The following is a 6,000-nucleotide window of genomic DNA, read 5'->3' as shown; positions in this document are numbered from 1 at the left end:
TGAAACTTACGTGACTTTTTTCAAGAAATTATAACTAAGGTTTAGTTCACTTGCAATAATTTTCTATTGAAAGTGACAGAGAAAATTATTTACAAGTGAAATTTGTGTTCAAATTCATGGATTTGAGGATGAAAAAATGAGAAGATTAGTGAGATTATGAGATTTTTTAATCGCTTCAACTAAGGCAATTTAAGAGTGATTCAAAGACAATTAAATCATCGTTGTAATCATGCCTTCTTGACGTACGTATCGTGTATGTGGTGCATGGTTGGTGGAATACAACCCACAAGTGTGGGATATGAGTTTCCATGGTGGTGAAGGAAGGGTACATGGTTCTATTGATTCATGGCGAAGGAAGAGACTGGAATCGATTCCATAGATGTGGGAATCAATTATGTTGAAACTAGAATTGATTCTATGAATATGATGGGAAGTTGAAATTGATTCCAACATGCATGAAATCGATTATGATATTTCGTGGAAATGGTTAATGTTTTGTGAAAATGGGTATGATATTTCGTGAAATTGGTTCTAATCATATAGAATGATTTGTTTTGTTTTATGTGACAAGGATATATTTCAACTACTAAATCAAAAAATCCTAAAGTTCACTATAATAAAACTTATTGTATTATTGCCTTATTGGCAAATGATTTTACATTTCATCCTATTCTAATTTATTTTATTAATTGTGTGATAATGAAATTTTTTTATAATAAATACTTAATTCTATAATTAATTTTTTATAATTTAATATTTAATTAAAATTATTTTCAACCAATCGCAATAATAGCAAATTTAGCAACCTTCATTTTCTATCTATTAAAATATTTTTTAATTTGTACATCAATCAAACTACTCACAAACTTTACTTTTAAATTTATTCTCTATTACCTTCAAATTCCTTAAAAAAACACACATTTTATTTTTAAATTCATTCACTCACTCTCCCTCAAATATATCTTCACTAGGGAAGACATCTCACTCTTTGTTAGGGATCCCACATTGACTACAAATAGAGTCGTTATATATGATAATCTTGTAATATCTAATCTTATACTTGAGATTTATAAACTTCAATGTAAAGGAGTGTGTTGGATGTCCTACATCAACAAGAGGTAACCCGATTTTATACTATATAAGTGAGTGCAAACATTTCACCTTACAAATCGATTTATGGTAAGATTTATTGTCTATTCGATATACATTATATTATTTATTATTAGTGTTGAATTTTACTTCGTAATAGGTTTAAACCCTCATTTGGTCCCTGTATCTGTGTGTCAATCTCAAGTGGGTCCTCTTTTTTTTTCGGTATCAACGGGTCCATAAACTTGTAAAAATGAGTCAATTAAGTCATCTTTGTTAAGTTTTCATTGACGTCGTCTAACTGTGATGACGTGGTGCACACATATGTATACATCTTATATGACGTGGGATTTTTTATTTAATTTGTTATTAAGTCTTGTACAACTATATTATTTAATGGTTAAGATTAGGAATTTCTTCAGATTAAGAGATTAGGGTTCACGTTCTACGATGGTTGCAATGGATTGGGACTTTGATTTTGTACTTTCATTGATGGCCTCCACATGAAAGATCCTCGACCTTGCCTTCAAAGTAGATCCTCCACATGGCCATGAAGAGGTGGAGAAGCGTGCAGCCGTTGGCGAAGAAGACTTGAAAATCGTGATCCCTAACGAAGGAGACCATGAAGAGGAGGAAGCCAATGGCGATGAGGAGAAGGTCGGAGAAATCAAGTATTGATGAGGAGCTGATCGTGTGGCGTCGATCCCAAGAGCTTGGTGGCGGTCTAAACTCCGTGGTCGAATGTGTAGACCTCCTTCATGTAGAACATCATCAACGCCCCGCATGTGACCGCTATGAGCGAGTGCAGGATGCAGATCACCATGAACGCCGACGACGATGATGCCATTCACACTATTTCACTCTCACTCTCACTTCTTCTTCATCTTTCAAGTCACCCTAACTTCATGCCTTTGTTCTTCTCATCCAAACAACGCCTTAATTAAACTATTAATTATTTGGGGCAAAAGATTCTACCGCTGTGACATAAGTGGGAGACCTGCTAAGATAAGGATCCACTAGGACACTCTATTACTCCATTCTTAAGTCAGGATAATAATCAATATTGTGCTGGTTTTATTTCTAAATTCTTAAGAAAAATTAGATTCTATAGTGACAGCTCCATCTGTCCTACAGCTTGTACTTCTGCATTATGACCTCAAAAATTTCATAAGAATATCCACACCTTGCATCCAAGGTTTTGTTCCAGAATACTTAAAATCCAATTCAGATTAAAATGCGACAGACGGGAACCAAATGTCTGAGAGAACTTTGGGATAAGTTGATTAATAATAATATTAATTAAGCTTCTACAAAGCCAGATAAAGAACATATAACAGAAAAAACATGAACATTAACCAGAGAAACATCTCATTATTACAAAACATCACCGATTATCCCAACCCAATAAGACAGGAGCAAAATATGTTTGAAATATTGTCGAAAAGCAAAATTGGGATTAGGATAAGTTGCCACCACTCTGTTGCCACAAATTGATAGTGGCTTGATTGAGTAGAATAATCATCTGCTTTTGGGAGATCCAAGGCCTTCTCAAGCAACTCCTTGAGCTCTTCCCAAGCATCTTTTCTGGGCCAAAAGTAATACGGGCTCAGGGGAATAGTGTCATGCCCCAGTATCGTCTGGTCAAGTGCAATTCCAATGTTCTTCTCCATCCAAATGAACTTCAACACAAGTTTTGGTTTCTCTGTTGCCTTCACAACCACTCCAAGCTTCTATTAATCACAAAAAAAAGTTATATATAAATAAGAGATTTTTTTTCTAATTCTAAAAGAGGTGGATAAATGAGAGAAATTGAAAGCATTATTTGAATGTTTGGGAGCGAAAAGTGAGAAGAGAACCTCAGATTGGAGAGTGGGACAGGCTTCTGCTTGGGCAACGATTTTCGCGGCGGAAGCAGCGAGGGTGAAACATGTGGTGGTTGGAAGAGGGCGGTGGGATTGGTGCAAGGTTTTTGACCAAGGGCTATGAAGCGACGTTTGGACCCATCAATGAAAGTACAGAATCAAAGCCCTGATCCATTGAACCGTGGTAGAAAGCGAACCTTAATATCTTAATATGAAGAAATTCTTAATCTGAACCATTAAAAAATATAACATAACAAGTCATATAACAGTTGTACAAGACTTAATAACAAATTAAATAAAAAATTTCATGTAATATAAGATGCATACATATATGTGCACCACGTCATCACAGTTAAACGGCGTCAATGAAAACTTAACGGAATGAACTTAATTGACTCATATTTACAAGTTTATGGACCCGATTGAGACCGAAAAAAAAACAAGGACCCACTTAAGATTGACATACAAATACGAAAACTAAATGAGGGTTTAAACCTAATATTTATTATCAATGTTTTCAAAATTACATGATGATATAATGAGTTAAACGAGAATCAATAAAATGATTTTAATTATTAAAATATAAAAAATAATATTGAAAAGGTATAATATCATAATTTTCTACAACTAAAAATCTAAAATAGAACATATATTTATAGGTTCTTAACATTGAGCAGTTTTTAGGTCATATTTATTACTTTAAGTCCAATTTGAGTGGTTAGATATAAATGTGTGTATTACCACGAAATGGAATAAGGACCAATTCCTAATCAAATAGGTTAATGAAATAAAGTGGTAACATAAAAAATGTTGTTTAGAGAGTTAGTGGATTCTAACAAATTTATCGTATTTGTTTAGGATTCCAACGCGAAAATAATAATAATCTGAGTTCTCCAATACAATACCAAAGCAAATAAACAATTTCAGATACCATTCACTCACTGCCACGTCATTCATAGAAACGGCCAATCACTTTTCGAAAGGTGGCCAATCAGATCTGTATATTACTCTCCTTATTCTTCGTCCCCATTTTCAACTTAACTAGGATTTGGACCATGCAACGCACGGGTTTTTAAAAATATAATATATTTATTGTGTTAATTTAAATTTATAAAATTTTAATTATTATTTAAAATTATATAAATTAAATATTTATATAAATCAATTGATAAAAATTAAAATATTATAATAAAAATATAAAATGGATATCAATTTATTTCAAATTAATTAAATATGTTATTAATTTTTAATATAAATTAAAAAGAAGAAATGCATGTTGCTAATAAAGAAAAAAAAAAGTTTAAAACTCACTTTTTTTTCACGATCTCAATTCACATTAAAAATAAATAGAGTAAATATATTTTTTTAACTAAGGAACTAACCACAACCAAATCAGGGTGTCTTGATTGGTTCAGTGTTGAACCCTACCATGAGGTTGGATAAGGTCGTCAACCTGGGACATCTCGTAAAATTCGTAATTACATTCAGGGATACAAAGATTATATGAAATATATTAGGTCCACTAGTAAAAAATCGGGTTTTTACAGCGCACATTATGCCACGGTTCAACGAAAACCGCAGCATAATGGTGCGCGGTGGCAGTTTTGTAAATAAAACGAACATATATGCCGCGGTTCCCAGTAGAACCGCGGCATATACCCCAGTCAAACTTTGCCTTTGACGCCACGTATGAATAAAAAATTAAATAACAGAGTATATGCCGCGGTTCTCTGCACAACCGCGGCATATACCCTGCCAATTTATTGCAGGTGCTGACTGGGTCAGTGAATTTGAAAAGTTACAGGGGGTATATGCCGCGGTTCCCTGGGGAACCGCGGCATATACCCCCTGTAACGTCTTAACTTCTCTGCTAGTCAGAGAATTTCAGAAGTTACAGGGGGTATATGCCGCGGTTCCCCAGAGAACCGCGGCATATACCCCCTGTAACGTCTTAACTTCAGAAGAGATATGGGAGGTTGATTACACCAAGTTTTCCGTTCCATTGTTCAAGTGTAAGTGGTTTGACAATAAGAGTGGTGTGAAAATAGATGACTCGGGTATGACACTGGTTGATTTTCGCAAGGTGGGTTATCGAGACGAACCGTTTATCATGGTACATCAACCATCTCAAGTTTTTTATGTCAAAGATCCTTCGTCTGACCATTGGTATGTTGCTCTTCAAGGCAAAAAACAAATTGAAGTTAACGAAGACAATCTAATTAATATTGATATTGCTGACAACCATTCATTTCAAACTACAACAAAGTTGGATGACCAATCTGTAGTTGACGATGATGTACATGCAATTCGGTCAGATCATGATGAGGGAATATACATATGATGAATTGTTAGGTGTGAACTTCCTTCCCTGCTCCATCAGATCCTGCTTTTGTATCATGAATCCATATCTTTATGTATGAATTTTCAATTTGGATACTATTACATGTTTTGTTAATTTATATGATATTACATAAGTCTTGAAAGAAAATTTAATGTTGTTATTTATTTTGACAGATATATGGCTGATCATCCACATTCTTCAGGGGATGAGGCTCCCCCACCCAGATCCACTAGAGGACCCACTAGGATGAAACAACTATTAATCAGGAAAAATAGTGGTGAAAGAACTCCGGTGAATGTGAATGTCACCACGGGTGTGGCAACTGGCCCCTATGCAGATGACTTCCGATCATACCTTGGAGTAGTGGCACGTGATAAGATTAGCATTCTCATTCCATCTTTTGATCATGTGTCCGAGGGTGATCGGAACATTATTTGGCAAGATATATTGGTAAGTTAGTTAATAGCATTTGAATTATAATTTGTTTATATTGATAATTTTGTACTAATACAACTTTATTATGTTTTTTTCAGATGACATTTGACATTCCAAATGTCCCAACACTTAGAAATAAGTGTTTGTCAACTGTTGCAGAAAATTTCAGAAACTTTAAAAGCAAGTTGACATCAAGGTACATCTTTGGACACCTTAAACATAAAACTCCATGTAATGCATATAAGTCCATTGATGAGGAGACTTGGCGGGTTT

General features: G+C 34.3%; 1 pseudogene across 1 annotated transcript; it reads right to left on the bottom strand.

Moving 5' to 3' along the window:
* Positions 1 to 2,346: 2,346 nt before the first annotated feature.
* On the bottom strand, positions 2,347 to 3,048 carry LOC124844899 (small ribosomal subunit protein cS23-like; annotated as a pseudogene). The gene is made up of 2 exons (XR_015785725.1): positions 2,946 to 3,048; positions 2,347 to 2,819 (listed from the first exon to the last, which is right to left on the bottom strand). The product of XR_015785725.1 is annotated as a small ribosomal subunit protein cS23-like (transcript).
* Positions 3,049 to 6,000: the final 2,952 nt, after the last annotated feature.

This window comes from Vigna umbellata, chromosome 1 (genome assembly GCF_029865625.1).
Source record: "Vigna umbellata cultivar VRB3 chromosome 1, Vumbellata_1.0, whole genome shotgun sequence".
In the NCBI taxonomy this organism is placed as follows: domain Eukaryota; kingdom Viridiplantae; phylum Streptophyta; class Magnoliopsida; order Fabales; family Fabaceae; genus Vigna; species Vigna umbellata.
The sequence above is the reverse complement of the archived record's forward strand: the minus strand, read 5'-3'. Positions and strand labels throughout refer to the sequence as shown.